At 38.7% G+C, this 19,632-nt stretch overlaps 1 protein-coding gene across 3 annotated transcripts in view; it reads left to right on the top strand.

The window, feature by feature from the left end:
• Positions 1 to 19,632, top strand: part of Hpse2 (heparanase 2 (inactive)) — a 630,225-nt gene that overhangs the window by 267,824 nt on the left and 342,769 nt on the right. The window lies entirely within an intron of this gene.

Genomic DNA, 19,632 nt, shown 5'->3' with positions numbered 1-19,632 from the left:
ACTTCTAGCAACAGGTTCTCTTGAAGGGATCCAAGCAGGGGATGTCTGCATCTGCTATTATTTATGATCTGGCCAAACTGGAGTACTTTCTTAAAATTTACAGCAGTGTCAAGTGAAGCAAAAAGCAAACTTTCCTTTCCTGTGGTGTTTTTTCCTAAAACTTACTACCCTCCTTCAAAGAGCATTTCATATAAAAATTCCTCATTCTTTCCCCCTGGACACCATATTGAACCGTGGACTCTTTCCTTTTGGAATATGGTAAAACTGCTGTTTTTGTTTCTAATTTTTTCACATATATATGTGTGTACAGATTGTGTATGGGCTGGTTCACATGCACACATGTGTGCTTGTGTGTCAAAAGCCTTTGGTTGATATCAGGTGTCTTCCTTGATGGCTTTCTACCTTGTGTTTTGAAATAGGATCTCTCCCTGAACCCAGAGCTCATCAACTCTGGCTAGCCATCTTGTTGGGAAATGCCATCTTCACTCCCAGAAAAAATGCTGGGATTATATGCAGGGTATCAGCACATGCACCTGGCCTTATGTTGTTTCTGGGGACCTAGACTCAGTTTCTTGATTTCTCAGCAAGTACTTTATCTGCCGAGCCATTTCCGTTTTAATGCTTCCCAATTTTATTGACTGTAAATCTCTACGTAGATGAAAGCTGAAAGAGCATTCTTACTGTACTTTCCTTTCCCCTTAAACATTGATAATATCATTGTTAATTTTGTCTCTTGAATATATTTAAAATGTAATCCTTTTGTTGCTGGTCTTTATTACATTGATTCACCTCTCTCATCCGCATGTTTTTGGATTATATTAGGAGCTTTCTGTCTGTTCTTTCTGCCTGTAGTCTTGTCGCTGTTTAGTTTACCTTCTGTGCTGTTATCTGTAACTTGAATTTCTAAACTCACAAGTATTGGGATTAAAGGTGCGTGCCACCACTGTGTGGCTCTGTTTCTCTCCTAGACTGAATCAATCTCATGTAGTCCAGGGTGGCTTTGAACTCACAGAGATCCAGATGGATCTCTGCCTCCCAAGTGCTAGGATTAAAGGTGTGTGCCACCACTACCTGACCTCTGTGTTTAATCTAGTGACTTGTTCTGTCCTCTGATCTTCAGGAAAATTTATTAGGGCACACAATATATCACCACAGTTACCAAATACAAATTTATTGCAGAGACCTCCAGTGACTTACCAGTACAAATTGCGTAAAAAGCACCAAGTTGGCTTAGTAAAGTGGATGTTGTAGGTTCTCCTACAAGTCCATGACTTCCCCAAACTAGGGTAGTTGGCTATGTTTTGTGGAGCCTAGGCCCACCTGATCCGTCTACAACACAACTCCTTCAGTCTTAGCGATCATTGCAGAAGACAGGGCAGAGAGACTGTAAGAGCCAGAGGACCAGGGAGTTTGCTGTGAGACTGTGTCTCCTAGGAATGTTAGGAACTACACCCATGACGTCTCATCAATGTGATTGCCTAAACATGACCTGAATAAGGATGACCCCAATAGACATGGATGGGCAAAAATTTACCAGACCTCAACCTAAACAGAGAACTACAGGCAACCAAGGAATACTGAGAGTGGGAGAAACAGTCTTTTCTAGGGAGGGCCACTAGTTGCTTATCCAGTACTAAAAGCTCAGCCCTGAAAACATACACATAAGTAACGTTATACAGATTGAGCAGGTTGTATGAATGTATTTAGGGAAACACACACACACACACACACACACACTCACAAACACACACATGCAACAATAATTAAAGAGAGGTCATCATTTTGAAAGAGAGCAAAAGTAGGCACATGGGTGAGTTTGGAAGGAAAAAGAGAAGAGGAAAGAACAAAATTATAATCTAAAAAAATAAAATGTTTATATTTAACAAAATCAATGTCTCAGAATAGTTGAAAGCTGAAGATTTCACATTCTTGTTTTTATCTGTCTTGCTGACTTTATTTCCTTTATTCCAAGTCCCTCCCTCCTTGCCCTCTCTTCCAGTGCTGTGGAACTAATTATAGTTCTGTACACCGCCTGCCTGAGAATATTTCATTCACAGAATATATTCTTTCACAATTTTATGATTATGTATATTATTTACTTTGAGCATATTACTCATTATCTTCTCTTATCTCCTTTTCCCTCCCACCAAACCCTTCCTTCTTCTCCACAAGGCCCTGCCTACTGCCGTGCCGATGTGTCTCTCTTCCTCTAATGAAGGTTGTCTGCAGGAGCATAGGTGGGGGAATAGTTGTTCGAGTAGCTGCAGCTTACTAGTACTCCCCTGGGGAATATGACCCCCCCCCCCAGCAACCATTAACTGCCTATAACTCCTTGGAGAAAGGGTAAAGCCTGATGATCCCTTCCCCCATCCATGATAGAGTGTCGATGGTTCTATTTTCATGCAGGCCTCTTGCAGGTAGCCATTGTTGGTCTGAGTTCATGGGTAGAATAGCCATGAAAAGTGTTTCACTGTATTCTTCCCATCCTCTCATTCTTAAATTCTCTCAGCCCCTTCTTGAGTTTTGGTGGAGAGAATATAGATGCCCCATTTAGGGCTGAGCATTCAACAATCACTTAGTCTCTTCACTTTCACTAGTTATGAGTTTCTGCATTAACTGTTGCCCACTGCTAGCAAACTTCTCTGACCAAGGCTAAGACCAGCACTAATCTATGGATATAAACATATATGCTTAAAGACAGTTTGACACCCTGTCCATTTAGTAAAACATCAGTAGGACTCCTTCCCCTTTGGGATCTATGACCTCTCAACCATGAGCTTTACAGTTATTTCTATAAATACGTCCTGTGGAAGCAGGCCTAAAATCCAATCAGAAAGTGATTGGTCACTCCCATAGCAGTCATTGTGCTATTGTACCAATGGGCATATCTTGGTTAGAAGGCTGATATCATTATCTTGTAGGGTTCACAGCTGGGTAAGTCTGTTAATGACTTTGTTTTTCTCAGCAACTTGCATAGTACCTTAAAGCACTATGAAAACCAGCCAGCAAGAAGGAAGCAAACAGAGTTCTCAAAAGAAATGCAAATAGCTAATAAATATTTTTAAGCATTTAATATCATTAGCCATCAGAGAAATGAAAATCAAAATTACCTAGAGATTTTATCTCATTCTAGTCAAAATAGTATCATTAAGAAAGTGAATATATTCTTTTTGTCCACTTGGCACACTACAGATTTGGTCAGCATCCTCGCTGAGTGTTTTCTCAATTTCTGTTCTTTATCCATCACTTGGTCTATTGTATTCTGTTACATTTCTTTCTGCAGCTCCTCCTGCAAGCCTCGTGGTTTCCACCACAATTATTTGTACTCTTTCCTCAAAGATCTAATCTGTGTCTTGCTTTTCCTTAGAACCTTTGCATCCAACACAGAACTTGATCCATAAAAGATGCTCAATAAATACTGGTCAAATTGAACAAAAATTGAGTTGAATGGTTTATGTTTCCAAAAAGTGTCTACTAGAATCTTATTAATAAATATTTGTGCAAAGGGAGTTAAATGAGTAAAATGCAACTATGTTCAAGAAGCCAAAGAGATACCACTTTCAATATTCAACAAATGGCTTTGTTATTGATGATCTTACACCTTAATCTCACCTGCTTTATGACTTTGGAAGAGTGCCATTATCTGCTTTGAATTGGTCAATACCAATCATATATTTTCACACATATGATGGTACAATAGGCAAGAACTAAATGCTTAAGCTATCTTAAAAGAACTTCCTTGATTTGGTGTCCTTTTTATTTATATTTAGTCTATACCCAAACAATCAGATTGGGTTTAATCTACAGAAAAATATTCCTAGTGATATGTGACTGCTCTTCATTCCAATTTTCTGTGGACATTGAAATCACAAATGATAACAAAGAAATGAAACTCCCTTGCAAAATGTCTAGTCTCTCCTTTACAAGTGTTTCTAGGTGTTTGTTTATTGTTCCTTTACTTACTCACTTATTATTCAATTTACAACAAGAAGTAAAAAGAAAATACGATAAAAAATAGTAGTAGTAACAGTAAGAGCAGGTATCAGTTTTTGAGGGTCCATGATAACACTTAAGTAAGTGACTTGTTCTTCTTAATAGTTCAACTGGGGAGTGCCATAGTCACTGTTCTGCTGCCGTGAAGAGACACTGTGACTAAGGCAGCTCTTATATAAGATACCATTTAATTGGGGCCTTGCTTACAGTTCTAGAGGGCTTAGTCCATGATTGTTGTCATGATGGGAAACAAACCAGCACAGCTCTGGAGCTGGAGACGAGAGCTTTACATCCCGTTTCCCAGAGAGAGAGAGAGAGAGAGACAGACAGACAGACAGACAGAGAGAAACACAGAGACACAGAGAGAGACAGAGACAAAGAGACAGGCAGACACAGAGAGACAGACACAGAGATAGACAGGGACCTGACATGGCTTTTGAAACCTCAAACCCTACTCCCTACTCCCATTAATACACTTCCTCCAACAAAGCCTCACCTCCAATCCTTCCCAAACAGTTCTACTAACTAAGGACCAAGCATTCAAACATACAAGCCAATAGGGACCATTATCATTCAAACCACCACAGGGAGGAAATGTTTCCTTTTTAAAGATGAAGAATTGGATACTTAAAGACGTTAAATGGCAGAGCTAGGGTATACGGGCATGATTAGTATTGGGATAGTCCTATGAATGCTGTAACTGATTTCAGAATCATTCTCATCTACTTACCTCAGGTTGCAGACATAAATTATACTGCCACCCCCACCCCAATCCATCCAGGAATCTGATAATCAACTTCTGGGTTAAATGATGATGTATAAAGTAAAATTCTGGAATCAGCATTGTATTTACTTACTGCTCAATGTATAGAGCTAGAATGGTTGTAGTTTGGTTCTTATTTTGTACTTGGATTGTTTCTATCAAAAATGCTCAGGGTTCTTTCTGAAATCTTCAGATTTTCAATAGACTAATGGTGAATTTTGGTTAGAGTCTCTATATTTAAATTGACAGTGATAAAATAATCACGGGTAGATCTATTTGTATGGCATTTACAAATGACTTCCTCCTTCCCTACTTCTCCCACCAAAACATCGAGACATTGAAAACTTGGCATAACCTGGAATAGTTGGCAATTCCCTATATAAGACTTTTATTTTGCTTTTAATAAAGACAGACCACAATGTAGCTCAAGGGAAACTTCAGTCAGACTATAGCAGCCTCATTTCCTCCCAGCAGGAGGCCTTGTGTGGGACAAAGGGCTGGGAGGGCAGATGCTGTAGAGATGCTCAGAGCAACACTAATGAGGAAAAGGCTGACTGAAGAAAACCCTGGGTGAGGTGGAAATGTAGAGAGGCAGAGGCCAGGCTTAAGTGTTCCAGTTAATTAGACTAGATGAGATCTGACTATCGGCCAGAATGTAATGCCCTCCAAACTTAATCACTCCATTTATGTTGATGGAAATCAAGAAGCAAACTTTGTTATTTGGAATAAATCTGTATAGACTGAGCAGAACCAGACACCATTGGAAGTTTTGTGACAACCCAAAAACATACATGAATGTGATAACTTTTCCTTTTTTAAAACACTCGATTTTATCAGCATGTTTACCTCTCTGTCACAATCGAACATAAGACTAAAGAAAGAACAAAGCAAAACAAAACACTTGCATTGACTGATATCTGAGAAAGAGAGTCATATATCAGTTTTCTGCTCTTCATTAAACGCAGTAACAGACCAGTTCTTTGAAAATCACCTAACTAAATGTCAAATAGAACGTGACAATGGGCAGATTTATAGCAAAGGGTAGACATTGTCTGTGTAACAAATTGCTCCCTTGCACCGCTATTTCATGCACTTAGCTGATAAATAAAAAACATTTGTTACATTCTCAAAATTTATTTTTATTAAGTAGTTAAACAAGGCAAATAATTTTGGTACAGTGTCCTACTTTTCAATTCTTAGGGGAAGGATACTAGTTAGAGTTCTGACAAACCTGGATCTTACTGTAGCTGGAGCAGAACTGGTTAAATCTTATTCCGTCTTCCAACAGGGAGCTAAAAGTAATTGCAAAATATTTCGTCCCCCTTGGCTCTGCATGTAGATTTAAAATTAAATTGGTTCTGGTTAGCAAGCTAGAACGGGGCAACTAAATTGAATTTTCTGAGGAATGTTGTGAATCCTATGTGAAAATAAAGAAACATTGAAGGTTTGTATGTTTCCTGCTGTCCGCTCCTTGTGCCGTTTCTCTGTCCTTTGCACCCTCTTCATGCTGTCTAGCTTGCTAGCAGGGAGAGCCTCTGTGTTATCACCTTGGGAGCTTTAGATGCATTTCTACTACTCCAGACGTAGTTATCCTTTTGGTCACTCCTAAAGCATCTTTCCTCAACTACATAGTAGTCACTTTCTCTTTTCATTTATGTGTTTCCGTGATATAGAATTAACGTGAATATTTTACCAAATTTACATGGAGGAAAAACAAAACAGAAAAGACTTGATTCTGGGGCATTTAAAGTTTTAGGCTGCCAAGGCTGTTACAACACAATCATATACTTTTGATGATGCTAATGTTCAGAGTAGATGATGACATAAAAACTATTCTAGAATTGTTCCCTTGACACTAAATACTTCACTCTCATTGTTTCCTCTCTTAAAATTTTCTTCCTGCAAAACTAATGGTTACTCATTGTAGGAAATATAGAAAAAGTATACAGAACAATATAAAAACTGTGTAAAGTTCATTGAAATACGTTCAAGTATGGAGAAGACAAAATAATCTCACTAACCAAACAGAAGCAGTTCCTGATTTTGGCATCTTTTTCTCTGTGCTGCTCTTTTGTTTTAGTTTTGTGCTAAACTTGTTGAGATGTTATTGTGCATACAGTTTGGGATGTTGCTTTATCTTTGTAATTTTATAGTAAATTTTCCTAAAATTATCTTGATATAGGTACAGGCCTTGGGGTGAAGCCCACTACATGCCTCCCTGCTCAGGTTTTCTGGCCGCTTAGGTAACAGCATTTGGAGTGTGATAGAGCTGGATAGTTTTGCAGCAGATAGATGATCATCTTCAATTTTTCTCTTTGTTCTTGAGCACAGAGGGCAGGTATCTTAATGTTCCTGTGGTTCAGCTTTCTCAGCTTGCACTTGGGTGATTTTTCTCATAGAAACTGGGCAACTTTTCCTATTAAACAGTCATTGTATGTGTAAGAAGATAGGGCTGAGACGCACATCTGATGTAGAAAGTTACTAAGGATGGCTGTCCTGGATTAGGAAGGGTTTGCTAGTTGGCCTTTGGGCAGCACATTGGAACAATCTTACTTTTTATTTTATGGTTCCTTCCAGCAACATAAATGCCCCCACTGATTCTAAATTCTGTGGGCTTAAGAAATCCATGGTGGTTTTTCTTTTGTTTTGTTTTGCCTCTTTTGTTGAAGAAATTGTACCACTTCTCGAAGTACTTAAATTCTCCATTTTCACCTTCTAAAATTTCATTTCCCTCAATAATCTTAACGGAAAGCAGCAAAACAAAATAAAACAAAACCATAGGTGTTTACTTTATTCCCCTCAATTTAAATTTTAAATTTAAGTTATATTAGTCATTCAGTTGATGTGTTGATTTTATTAAAGAAATTTCTCCTTAGTTTTTAACTTATTAAATGCTGCCCTTTTAAGAAATCTTGAAAAAAATGTTATTATTAGTGTTGGGGAAAGAGGAAGCATGTTCTCCATGTGGAGGTCAGAGGACAACTTGTGACACTTGGCTCTTTCCTTCCTTCCTCCGGGGCCTTGGGATCAAACTTGGGTCATCAGCGTCAGCAGCAAGAGGCTTTACCCACTGAGCCATTTTGCTGGTCCTGTTTATAATTTTTTAAAGATCTGTGTTAGATACCCGCCGTGAGACTGATTCCCTTTGACTCAATTCTGATTTAGCCACCTCCCAGCCGTGGTGGTCAGAAGTGACCTGCATCCCTGCCACTTTCGGTGGTCTTTACTGCTTGTTTGTAGATTTTAAGCCATTTTTTTTTTTGTCGCAAATTAAATTTCTTTAGATTGATAGAGATTTCAAAAAGAATCTCAAAGAAAAGAACATGTCAGTATCCTCTGAGGCCATTTATATTTCCCAAATAATGTTAGACCTTGTTTCATCTCCATTGTGTACTCACTGAATATTTTAGATAGGAATTTACACAAAATTGACTTTGCTACATGAAGAATAATTTACAGTAACTCCTGTCCAATGATTAATTTCAAAATATATTCCATTAAAGAAATACCTTTCCATTTGTCTACATCTTCCTTAAAACTTATATCCAATTAATGTGCAAATCCTATCTGTTATCTTTTAAGTGCCCCTTATGCCACTGTATACCTGACACATGTGTTACAGATGTTCACTCCCTAATATGTGGCTAGATATGACAAGACATGTTATCCATCCACATCATCAGTGCACAGTCAGTTGCTGGGAATTCAGCAGTGCCATAGGCTGGCTGAGAAGTGGTGTCTGTAACTTTGAAGGAAAAGAAATGGAAGCCGCAGGCGGCCATGGAAGCTAAAGCTGAGGTTGAACAGTACCACCTGTAGAGGGAGAAAGAGTTCACAGCCAAGGAGTAGCAGTGAGGTCCATGGCAGCTCCAGCACTGAAATAGAACAAGCCCCAGGAACACTGCCATCCTGAAGACTGACTTGACATGGAGGAAGCCTTAGACACACCTTTTGGACTTTGCAACTCTTGGTCAGAAATACATGAAAACTACCCATAAACAGACTGGAGAAAAAGGCAGCTCTGTTCTCTAAGTGGGAGCTGTGGGCCTTCCTGGTCCATGAGGTCTTAGCAAAGCTCCAGCTCCGCTCTTAAGAAAGGTGTTAAACTGTCTCTGCATGCTATGAAGTAGGTCTTTGCCTTTGCAGAGTAGCAAATCTAGCTTTTTTTTTTTTTTTTTTTTTTGGTACAGGGTTAGTATTGTCCAACAACAGTTTCATCTCTTCACTTCATATTTTTAAGAAATTTTATGAGCATTTAGATTAAACAATGTATGCATTAATGTTGTTTTTCTTTCTTGCTTGGATTTGGCAGAAAAAAACTCTTTGAAGAAATAAAATGATTGAATACTTTTCCTCTGTGCTTTGTTGACAACCAGGGATTCTGTGGAACTTACAGAAAGGTGGTAAATCATTGTCTTTACCTTCTCTGATGCAGCAGAAACCTTGCTGTTGTTCATGTGGAGAGAACAATGAACAAACACTTGCTTTGGCTCTTTTCAGTTTCTCTTAGGCAAAATGAGGCGGTGATAGAATTCAGGAGCCAGCTGCATATTATTATTTGATGGATCAATACTCAGTTTAAAAGTAGTCACTCATTACTATGTAAAAAAATGAAACAAAAAGCCTGTCTTATTTTATTCTCATAGTAAGAGTTCTGTAAAAACAATTTCTTTTTGTATATATGTTTTGAGACAAGGTCTCTCTATGTAATCCTGGCTGTCCTGGAGATCACTATGTAGAAACCCTCCTGCCTCTGCCTCTCCCTCTCAAGTGCTATGATTAAAGGAGTGTGCCACCATGTCTGATCTAAAAAACGATTTTTATCTTCGAGGAAACAGATTACTTGAATTATTTTAATTTATCAGTCATTTTCCTACATTCCTTCCCATTTTTTACTTCTTTTCAGTCTTTTTTTTTTGGTAATACTATGTGAATTCTAATAAACGCAGTTGTGTATGTGCACTGTTGCCTGAACAATGTAGTTTGCATTTCCTTGCTTTTGTCACTCTGACTCCAGCTGACCCCTTTCTTCATCTCTGACTACTCACTGACATGTACCATACTTCTGCCTCCCAGCTCTTGGGCTGAAGCTGCATCAAACCTGTTATTATCTGAGTTCTTAATGTTGCTGGCATTTGGGTCGCCTGGAACACACTCCATCTGCCATTTTTGGTGTATGAACTCTTGCTAATCTTCCTAGACCCAGCTCTAATATTCCTTCCCTTCTGGGACCTTCTTTAGATAGAATTAGTAATTCTGATCTCTGCACACACAGAGAGCCTTGATAATGCTTCTGTCTATTCTCTTGTAAAGGCCTTCAAGCCTTTAAGACCAGTGCTTTTTCCTCCAGCTACTAACAGTCTTACCTTGGACACTAATGTGCTGTCCCTAGAAACTGGAATCACATCATGTCTTAGACAAATACGACTCAGTGACTGCAACAATCTTTATTAAAGTCCCCTTTCTCTTCCTAATCCAGGCTCAACAGACTTGCTTCTCATCGGCCTTACACTTTATCCTCTTTAGTTCTTATCCTTTTTAGCTAAGTTCTCCTTGCTTTTTCTCTGGGGCTTAATTCTTCCTTGTTATTCTGATTTTTGATGTTGTATATTATGAACACAAAGACAGATTGAAACTTCTGTAGATGCAGGGATGACCAGCTGAGGTCAAACATGCAAAAACTCAGTTTTTTTCAGTTAAGCAAGGTTTTAGAGGAACACTCTGAATATTCATTCCTTAATATCATTAGTTGCTTTTTCAATTCACAATGAAATTTTGTTGAATTTGGTATGGTGAAAGGTAACTGGATATTATTAGCTATCCTTAGTTCAGGACATCTGTTCTAGGTCATCCAAAGCCTTAAATTAGTTATGTGATGTAGAAATGTAACAGTGAATATGTTTAGTACTGGCCACTTGAAAAGGACAATGATTCAAGGTCAATCAAGCTGTTTACTCAAGGAAGAGAGTTTATTTGAAAACTAAGGCCAACAGTGAATGAAAAAAAAAAAAAGAAAAAGAAATAAAAAAGGAAGGACATGACTGCTCCTAGGTGAACATGACCCTGAGCTGGACCATGTGAGGAGGAGGAGGAGGGGAGAGCCAAGAGTGTAAGGGGAAGATGAAAAAGGCCAGGTAGGCAAAATGGCTGGTTATATAGGGAAGCGCAGCTAGGGGAAGGGCAGCCCAGTCCCTGGGCTGGAGTAGTTTAGGGTGTGGGGCAGGTATGCCAGCCACACCCTGTAACAGGTAGGGGCTGAGGGATTGGGGAGACCCTGGCAGCCTGGTGTGCTTTGATATGTTAAATAGGCACCTCAGTCAGCCATTTGTCAGAGGTTTGAGACCTAACAGACAATTACAAAGACCACCCTGCCTGAATGCTGAGCTTTACAGCTTCAGTAAAGAGCTCTGGAGCCATGCATCCCAGGTACACAGGCACCAGAGCAGTTACACATTTCAGGTACTGTTTTCCTGACACATGGGCTTCTGTTAGCTGTAGATTATTAAATGTTCTGGGTTCTGGAAACCTAAAGAAATGCTCCTCATTAGAAAAACATTTTAATTGTGTCTTTTTTTGTCATTTGTTTTTTCCAGAAATGGTTAATTCTAAAATTCATTATTAGGATACAAAAGGTGTCTACCCCCCCACCCCCAAATAACAGCAGACATTTTTTGTTCCAAGAGGACTGGGGATATGGAGAGCAGCAGCTTTGCTGTGGTCCACAGGGGAGCATTCTCTGGAGCACTGTTCTTCCCCGGCCAGATGGCTTCCGTCAGATGTAATCTATAGCAGTGCTGCTGCTCAGTTGATATCTTCCCTTGTAACTGAAGCCCTGTGCAAGTGTTTATCTGGGCCTATTTTCAGGCCTGAGCGGAGAATTGTCACTTCCTGTCCTGCCTTCTTCTCTATCAGCTAGAAGGATATGGTTGATAAAATTTATAAATTTTATTTTTAACTTTAAAAATGAAAGTATCATTGATTACATTTTCCTCCCTTCAGCTTCTTCCGAGTTCCTCTCCCTCTCAATCCGTGGCCTCTTTTTCTTTAATTGTTATTATTATGTGTATATACACATATATCCATACACATATAAATACAGCCTGCTGAGTCCGTTTAGTGTCGCTTGTGTGTAAGGGATTTCAGGACTGGGGAACCTGGTATTGGATAACTACTTAAGGGGCTTTTCCCTTGGGAACATTCTACTCTCAACATTCCTTAGTTGCCTATAGTTCTTTGTTTTGGGGATGCCAGCCTCCAGGAGATTCCCTCCTTTGCCATTAGCATGTCTGCTGGTGTGGTCCTTGCTCAGGTCCTCTTTAGCCGTCCTATAGTTGGGGTGCTATGGGTGAAGCTGGCCTGTCATTCCCAGGAGACACAGGTCCTCTGGCTGAGATCATTACTAAATATAATGTATAAGGTGAAAAGTCTATAAAACATTATGTAACGTTTAACAAAGGAAACCATGTGAATATAGAAAGAATATTGTCATCACCCGGAACAGTCCTTGTTTGTCCTGCTGCTGAATTTTCTAACTTTTAGTGCTGGCCTCTTTATTGCTTTCAATTAAATTTTTTTTTTTCCTGATGATTGAGATTCTCCTGGAGCTGCAGCTGTGCTGAGGGTGGTGGGAGCTGAAGAGGGAAACCTATCTAAGAAATCACGAGCTCAGTACCCACCTCTTGCCTTGGAAGCCAGGGCAGCTCACGGGTGTCACAGCAGTCTGTCCCTGTGGCTCTGGCCATGGGTAATGCTGCTGGTGCCATCCTCACAGCACTGGCAGACATTTCTACACTGTTTTGTACAATAGCACTATAGTCTTCTTTTAGGTAACTTCAAAAAGAGTATAAAGTGCTAATAACATCAAGATCACGTATATTTCTGATTTCTCCATATTTGAGCAACACTCTTTTTCCTTAATGAATTACATTGATTGAAAAGCTTATTTTTCATACAATATATTTTAGTCATGTTTTCCCCTCCCTCAGTTCTTCCCAGATCCATCCCAGCTCCCACCCAACCAACTTTGTTCTTTTTCTTTCTTTAAAAACAAAACAACAAAGAAATACACCCACACACGAAACTCCCACAAAATGGAAATCAAAATAAACAAGCAGAAGACCAATAAGAGAAAACATGCCCCAAAAAAGCAATGAGACAAAAAGTCTAAAAAATAGTGTTGAGTTCATTTTGTGTTAATAAACTAGTCCTGGGCATGGGGCCTGCCTTGAAGTGTGGTTGATATACCCGATGAGACTCCTTTGGAGAAAACCGAGTTTTCCTTTGCCAATGGGTATCACTTGCAGACAGCTTTTTGATTAGGAGTTTGGCTAGTACCCACTTACCCTTCTCCCCCCCCCTCCCCCCGCCCCCCCCCCCCCCCCCCCCCGCAGGAGCTGAGGACTGAACCTTGCAAGCGCTCTACCACTGAGCTAAATCCCCAGCTCTCCCACTTACCCTTCTCAATGCTTTGACTTTGTCTGGCTTGAACCTGTGCAGGCCTTGTGCCTGCTGCCACAGTCTCTGTGAATTCATATAGGCATCAGTCCTGTTGTTTCTGGAAAACACTGTTTCCTTGAAGTTATCCATCACCTCTGGCTCTTAAAATCTTTCTGCCTCCTCTGACACAGATCCCCAAGCCTTGAGTTGAGGGGGTTGATGAAGATATCCCATTTAGGACTGAGTGATAAAAAGTCTTTCACTCTCTGAACATTGTCCGGTTGTGTTCATTACTGTATATTTCAAGAAAAAAGCTTCTCTGATGAGGGCTGAGTGAAGTACTACTTATCTATGGGTATAGTAACATGTCATCAGGCATGATTTTATTGCTGTTTCTTTTGCAGAACAATAGGAGTAGGGTTTCCATAGGCCCATGACTTATCTAGCCTTGGGTTCTTAGCTGCTTTAGCAGTGTTAGATATGGGTTCCGTCTCATAGAGTGAGCCCTAAATTCACTCAGAAAGTAGTAGGTTACACAGTAATATTTATGCCACTGTTGTACCAGTGTCCTAATTTATCACTTAACATAGTATTATAGGCCTTTGCCTATGCCATTAAACGTCTTCATTACAATTTTTTGAGTAGCTACCCAATATTCTGTCACATGGGTCTGGTTTATTAATGTATCTGTATGACTGACATTTTTTTCCTACTTGTTTGTTATTGTTTGTTATTATTTTTTTTGGGGGGGGGCCCGCCACCCAGATCCCAAATAAATCACACTTGGAGACAAATTCTTACTTATGAATGCCTGGACTTAGCTTGGCTTATTTCTTGCCAGCTTTCCTCAACTTAATTTATCTCATCTACCTTTTTTGCCTCTGGGCTTTTCCTGTTCTCTTACTTCTGTAATTCTTACTCTTACTCTGTGGCTTGCTGTGTAGCTGGTGTCTGGCCCCTGGAGTCCTCCTCATTCTCTGGCTCCTAGATCTCTTTCTCCCAGATTTCTCCTTCTATATATTCTCTCTGCCTGCCAGCCCCACCTACCCTTTCTCCTGTCTTGCTATTTGCCACTCAGTTCTTCATCAGACCATCAGGTGTTTTAGACAGGCAGAGTATCACAGCTTCACAGAGTTAAACAAATGCACCATGAACAAAAGCTACATACCTTAAAATACTATTCTATAACACTTGTTTACAAATTTTAACTTAAGAGGTAGTACCTTTCTGTATATATTTTTCATCTGCACTTCAGCATATTGGCTGGGTGAAATTTCCCAAACTAAAATTACCAAGTTTAAAGTATTAGATTAAAAAAGTTAACATTTTTTGCTAATCACAGAAGAATTAAAAGTTCCTTAATAATGATTTGGAAAATAAAGGAAAAGAAGAAAAAAGTTTTTGTGCTAAAGTTATCATTTAATGAAGTACCAGATTTTAAATATCAATACCTTGACACATTAGTAGTTTCATTTCTTTTTTATTAAATGAGTTCAGATACTTGACTTTCCCCTAAGCATCAGAGATACATGTTGGTTCTCTTGTGGGTCTGTTATTTTTGAAGTCACTTTGATGTCACAATTAATAGGAGAAAAACTGTTGAGGTCATGCAGATCTAGGTCTAGAATTAATCAACTCTCATCCACACTCTGCTGTCTGAGAGTATGTGGAAACTTACCCAGGAAAAAGTGAAATGACTTGAGGAATGTACAACATTGGTTTCTAACACACTGCTCACCATTCTGTTTGCAAGAAATAATGCCTTTTAAATTTTTGATGTATTTCCTGTTAGCTTTTTATATAAATATATAGAAAATTAAGCAAAATAATAATGGCTTTGTATGCACCATTGCATACCTACTATATTGCCTAACATTTTATGTTATTAAATAGTCCAGTTTTGAGTGCTTTTGAAGATCTCGGTATATAATGACAATTTCTTCTTCAAAGAATGTGAGATTGACACTGCTGAAAGTGACCAAGTTGCTCTTTATCATTTCACATATTGCTTAACTTCCTGAGCTCTTAGTGTCCTCATCCATCTACATTATTTCTTTAAAATAAATGTTAAGTTAGCATATAAAGTAATGGGTTTGTTATAGCATTTTATGCATATATGTCTTTATACTTTGATTGTATCCATCTCTCACCCCCATTGCCCTCCCCTTCTCCATTAATGCTCTCTTCTTCCCATAAATGGTTCCTCTTCTACTTCTATGTCACACATATTCAATTAATATCTATTTTCTACTTTTTCTCCTTCCTTAAGATCTCTTCCTCCTAACTCCTGGTCTTCTTTCTACTCTCATCACACACACACACACACACACACACACACACACACACACACACACACACACACACACACATACACACCATGCACATATATGTGCACACATGTACACTTAATTTTATATTTTATATATGAGAGAAAATGTATTTTATTTTTCTGAGTTTGGCCTATTTGCCTAACATAATGTTCTCTAGTTCTAGCCATTTTCTTGCAAGTATCATGATTTTCTTTTTACGGCTGACTACAGTCTCACTGTGTATATATATATGCCACATTTGCCTTATCCATTTATCTGGAGACAGTTGGTTCCATTTATTCACTGTTGTGAATTGTGTCATATAAACAAGGATAAGCAAGTGCTTCTGTGACATATTGATTTAGAGTCCTTCTGGCACATATCCAAGAGTGGTATAGCTGAGTCTTAAGGTAGTTTTAGTTTTTAGAGAAATCTCCATATAGGTTTCCTAGTGGCCATACTAATTTATATCCCCACAAGCAGTAGGTAAGTTCCTCTTCCTCACATCATTGTTAGCATTTTTCTTGATGATAGCCATTCTGACTTTGATAAGATGGGCTTTCAAACAGTTTTAACTTGAATTTTTTCTGATGGCTGAAAGTGTTGAAACATTTCTCAAGTATTTATTGACCATTTGTATTTCTTCTTTTGCAACTGTCTATTAAGTTCAGTAGCCCACTTATTGATTGTATGATTTGGGATTTGGGTGTTTTTTTTTAAGTTCTTTATATATTCCATATATTAATCATTTTATATAGTCCGCAAATGTTTCCTCATTATGAAGGTTATTTCTTTATCTTGGTAATTGTTTCTTTTGCTGTATAGCTTTTTAATTTCATGTAATCCTATTTGTCAACTTTTGGGATTGTTTCTTGTGCCACTGAAGTTCTTTTCAGAGGGTGCTTGTATATGCCTCTATCTAGACGTGTTTTGCCTGGTTTTCTTCCCCTAGTAATTTCAATGATTTCAGCCTTACTTTAAGGTCTTTGGTCCATTTTAAATTTATTTCTATGGAAGGTGGATCTGACTTTATTTGTCAACATGTGGATATACAGTTTTCCTGATACCATTTGTTAATTTGTTATGCTGAGGCTGACTTTTTCTCCCAGTGTTGAAACATGGTTCAGGAATGGAGCTGTGTAAAGGGAATTCTGAGTGCTTGTGAGAACACTCCAAGAAAACAAGAGTCTTGGGACTTTAGTTTCTTCAAAACACAAAATTGTTTTTGGAATGTCTTTCCTGCTCCTCCCAGGTATACTGGGTAGGAGTGAATTTACTTCAGCTGTTGTTATTCATATGCTTTTGTGGAAAAACATGTTTCTGCCATGTGCAGCTTGTCCTTGTGATTGTATACTTTTACTCAGGTGACTCTTATTAACCCTCATAGTATAAACTGTCTGATGCTCTGAATAAAATTGGCTGTTGCAGCTGGGCGGTGGTGGCGCACGCCTTTAATCCCAGCACTTGGGAGGCAGAGCCAGGCGGATCTCTATGAGTTCAAGGCCAGCCTGGGCTACCAAGTGAGCTCCAGGAAAGGCGCAAAGCTACGCAGAGAAACCCTGTCTCGAAAAACAAAAAAAAAAAAAAAAAAAATTGGCTGTTGCATGTTGCATGAGACTTTAGTTTGCCTCATTTTTAGGCCCCATTCTTCTGGATTTATATCGCCAACTAGAATGGTAAACATCCAGTGTATGTTTTTTGCTTTTGTTGGAAACTAGGTGGCTGTAGCTGTGTTAGTTTATTCTGTGTACTTAATTAATACTATTGGTATACATGTCTATTTTTTGTGCCAGTATCATAAGAAATTTGTTATTCTCCTCCTGTAGTATAATTTGAGATAAGGCATTATGATCCTTCCATCATTGCTTTTTCTTTATTGATTATTTTGACTATATAGGTATTTTGTGTATCCATACAAACTTCAGGATAATTTTTCTCTAGATTAAAAAAAATAACATCATTGGAATTTGAGTAGAGATTGCTTTGAATATGTGGATCTCTTTCAGAAATATAGCTATTTTCACCCCATTACTTCAGTCCATGAGGATGGGGATGAGGGTCTTCTCTTGTCAGTGTCTTAATGTTTTTGTTGAAGAGGTCTTTCACCTGTTTTGCTACTTTATTACTAGTATTTTAAGCTACAGAGTTTATGTATGATCAGCTGCTAGCCATAATTATATTAAATAGAGGAAATACTGAGAACAGTTCCTTTAAAATCAGGGGAAAAACAATGTCTCACTGGTTTTATTCAATATATTATTTTAGGTCTTAGTGCAGTAAGACAATTAGAAGAAATAAAAGGGATACAAAGAGGAAAGAAAGAAGTCAAAGACTTCCTGTTTGCAAATGATATCTTATACTTAGAAGACCCTAAAGATTCACCAGAAAACTAAGACCCAATAAACTTTGTGAGCAAAATAGTAGGTTCCAAATCAAAATTTAAAACAAAAACAAAAACAAAAAACTGAAATCAATGTCTGATCTAAGAACCTGTGGTTAGAGAGATTATAGGCCCTAAAGGGGGGGGGGACCTATTACTATTATTGTGCTAAGTGGACATAGTATTAGATAAACTTTACTTACAGATTAGTGCATCTCTGAAACCTCATCAGAGAAGCTTCTGTTTGCAGCAGAGAGTGGTTAATGCAGAGATCCACACCTAGTCAAGGAGCAGAGAATAAAAAGAGACCATGGAATGCTCAGTACTAAATGGGACATCTGTATCATATCTCTTCCTTCCAAAGAGCAAGGACCATTGTAGAAGAGGGAAAAGAAAGATTGAAAGAACCAGAGGCAGTAAATGACTATAAGAATACAGTGTTTTCCAAATACAGCCAGGCAGCTCCATGTATAAACTTAAGGTGATTGGACAGCATATATAATACCTGTATAAGCTTAAGTCAGACCAAATTTCGGCATGAAGAGAGGATATTGATATGAAGCCCTACCCCTAGTCAATTGCTGTTGGCAATGGATAACTGCTAGGAGAGGAGAGCCTGCTTTCTTTAAGAGTGCATCCTGTTGTAGATTGACTGTTGCTGGAGCTTTCTTTAGTCCTGCCTGGGCCAGCAGCCGCTCAGACCCAAATAAACACACAAAGGCTCATATTAATTAAAACTGTATGGCCTAATGGCTCAGGCTTCTTGTTAGCTAGATCTTACATCTTAAATTAACCCATTTCTACAAATCTATGCCTTGCCACGTGGCTTGTGGATCACCGGTATCTTTACAACTTGCTTCTCATGGCGGCGGCCAACAGCATCTCCTCCCTCAGCCTTCCTGTTCCCAGCATTCTCGTCTCTGCTTGTTCTGCCTATACTTCCTGCCTGGCTACTGGCCAACCAGTGTTTTATTTATCAACCAAATCAGAGCAACACATTCACAGCATACAGAGCGATATTCACAGCAATTGACCATGCTCCAGTGGAAGGCCACACATCCAACAGTATATGTACAGCACAAATTGGATTCCCTGGGTAGTTTTAAAAGAAGACACAAAGTTGGGTGGATAGCAAAGGGATGGATCCAGGAAGAGTTGTGGGAAGAGGCTGAATATGTTTAAAATTATGTAATTCTCAAAACTAATAATGTGTGTATATTCATATACGTATATGCATATACATATATTTCAGAAAGTGTATAGGTAAAAATTTCCAATCTTTTTTTTTTTGAGACAGGGTTTCTCTGTGTAACAGCCCTGGCTGTCCTGGAACTCACTTTGTAGACCAGACTAGCCTCAAATTCACTGAGATCTGCCTACCTCTGCCTTCCGAGTGCTGGGATTAAGGGCATGGGCCACCACCGCCCAGCTAAATTTTCCAGTCTTTTATACATACAACACAAATATCTCTACATACATATACATATGATTGTACATCTGCAATAGTCTCCAACTCAGTAATATGTTGTAGATATCCTAACTTGTTAGTGAATGAAATATTTAAATTATTATGATAAAATTATAATTATACTATAATTATAAAAACGGTAATGCAGAGGCTGGGGAAATATTCCAGTGGATAAAGTATTTGTTGTATAAATATGAGGATCTGAATTTGGATTCCCAGAACCCATATAAAAAATAAACCTGGTACAATAGCATGGTGGCACATTCCTGCAACTCCAGTGCTG

The sequence above is a fragment of the Peromyscus maniculatus genome, chromosome 1 (assembly GCF_049852395.1).
Source record: "Peromyscus maniculatus bairdii isolate BWxNUB_F1_BW_parent chromosome 1, HU_Pman_BW_mat_3.1, whole genome shotgun sequence".
NCBI classification, from domain to species: domain Eukaryota; kingdom Metazoa; phylum Chordata; class Mammalia; order Rodentia; family Cricetidae; genus Peromyscus; species Peromyscus maniculatus.
The sequence above is the reverse complement of the archived record's forward strand: the minus strand, read 5'-3'. Positions and strand labels throughout refer to the sequence as shown.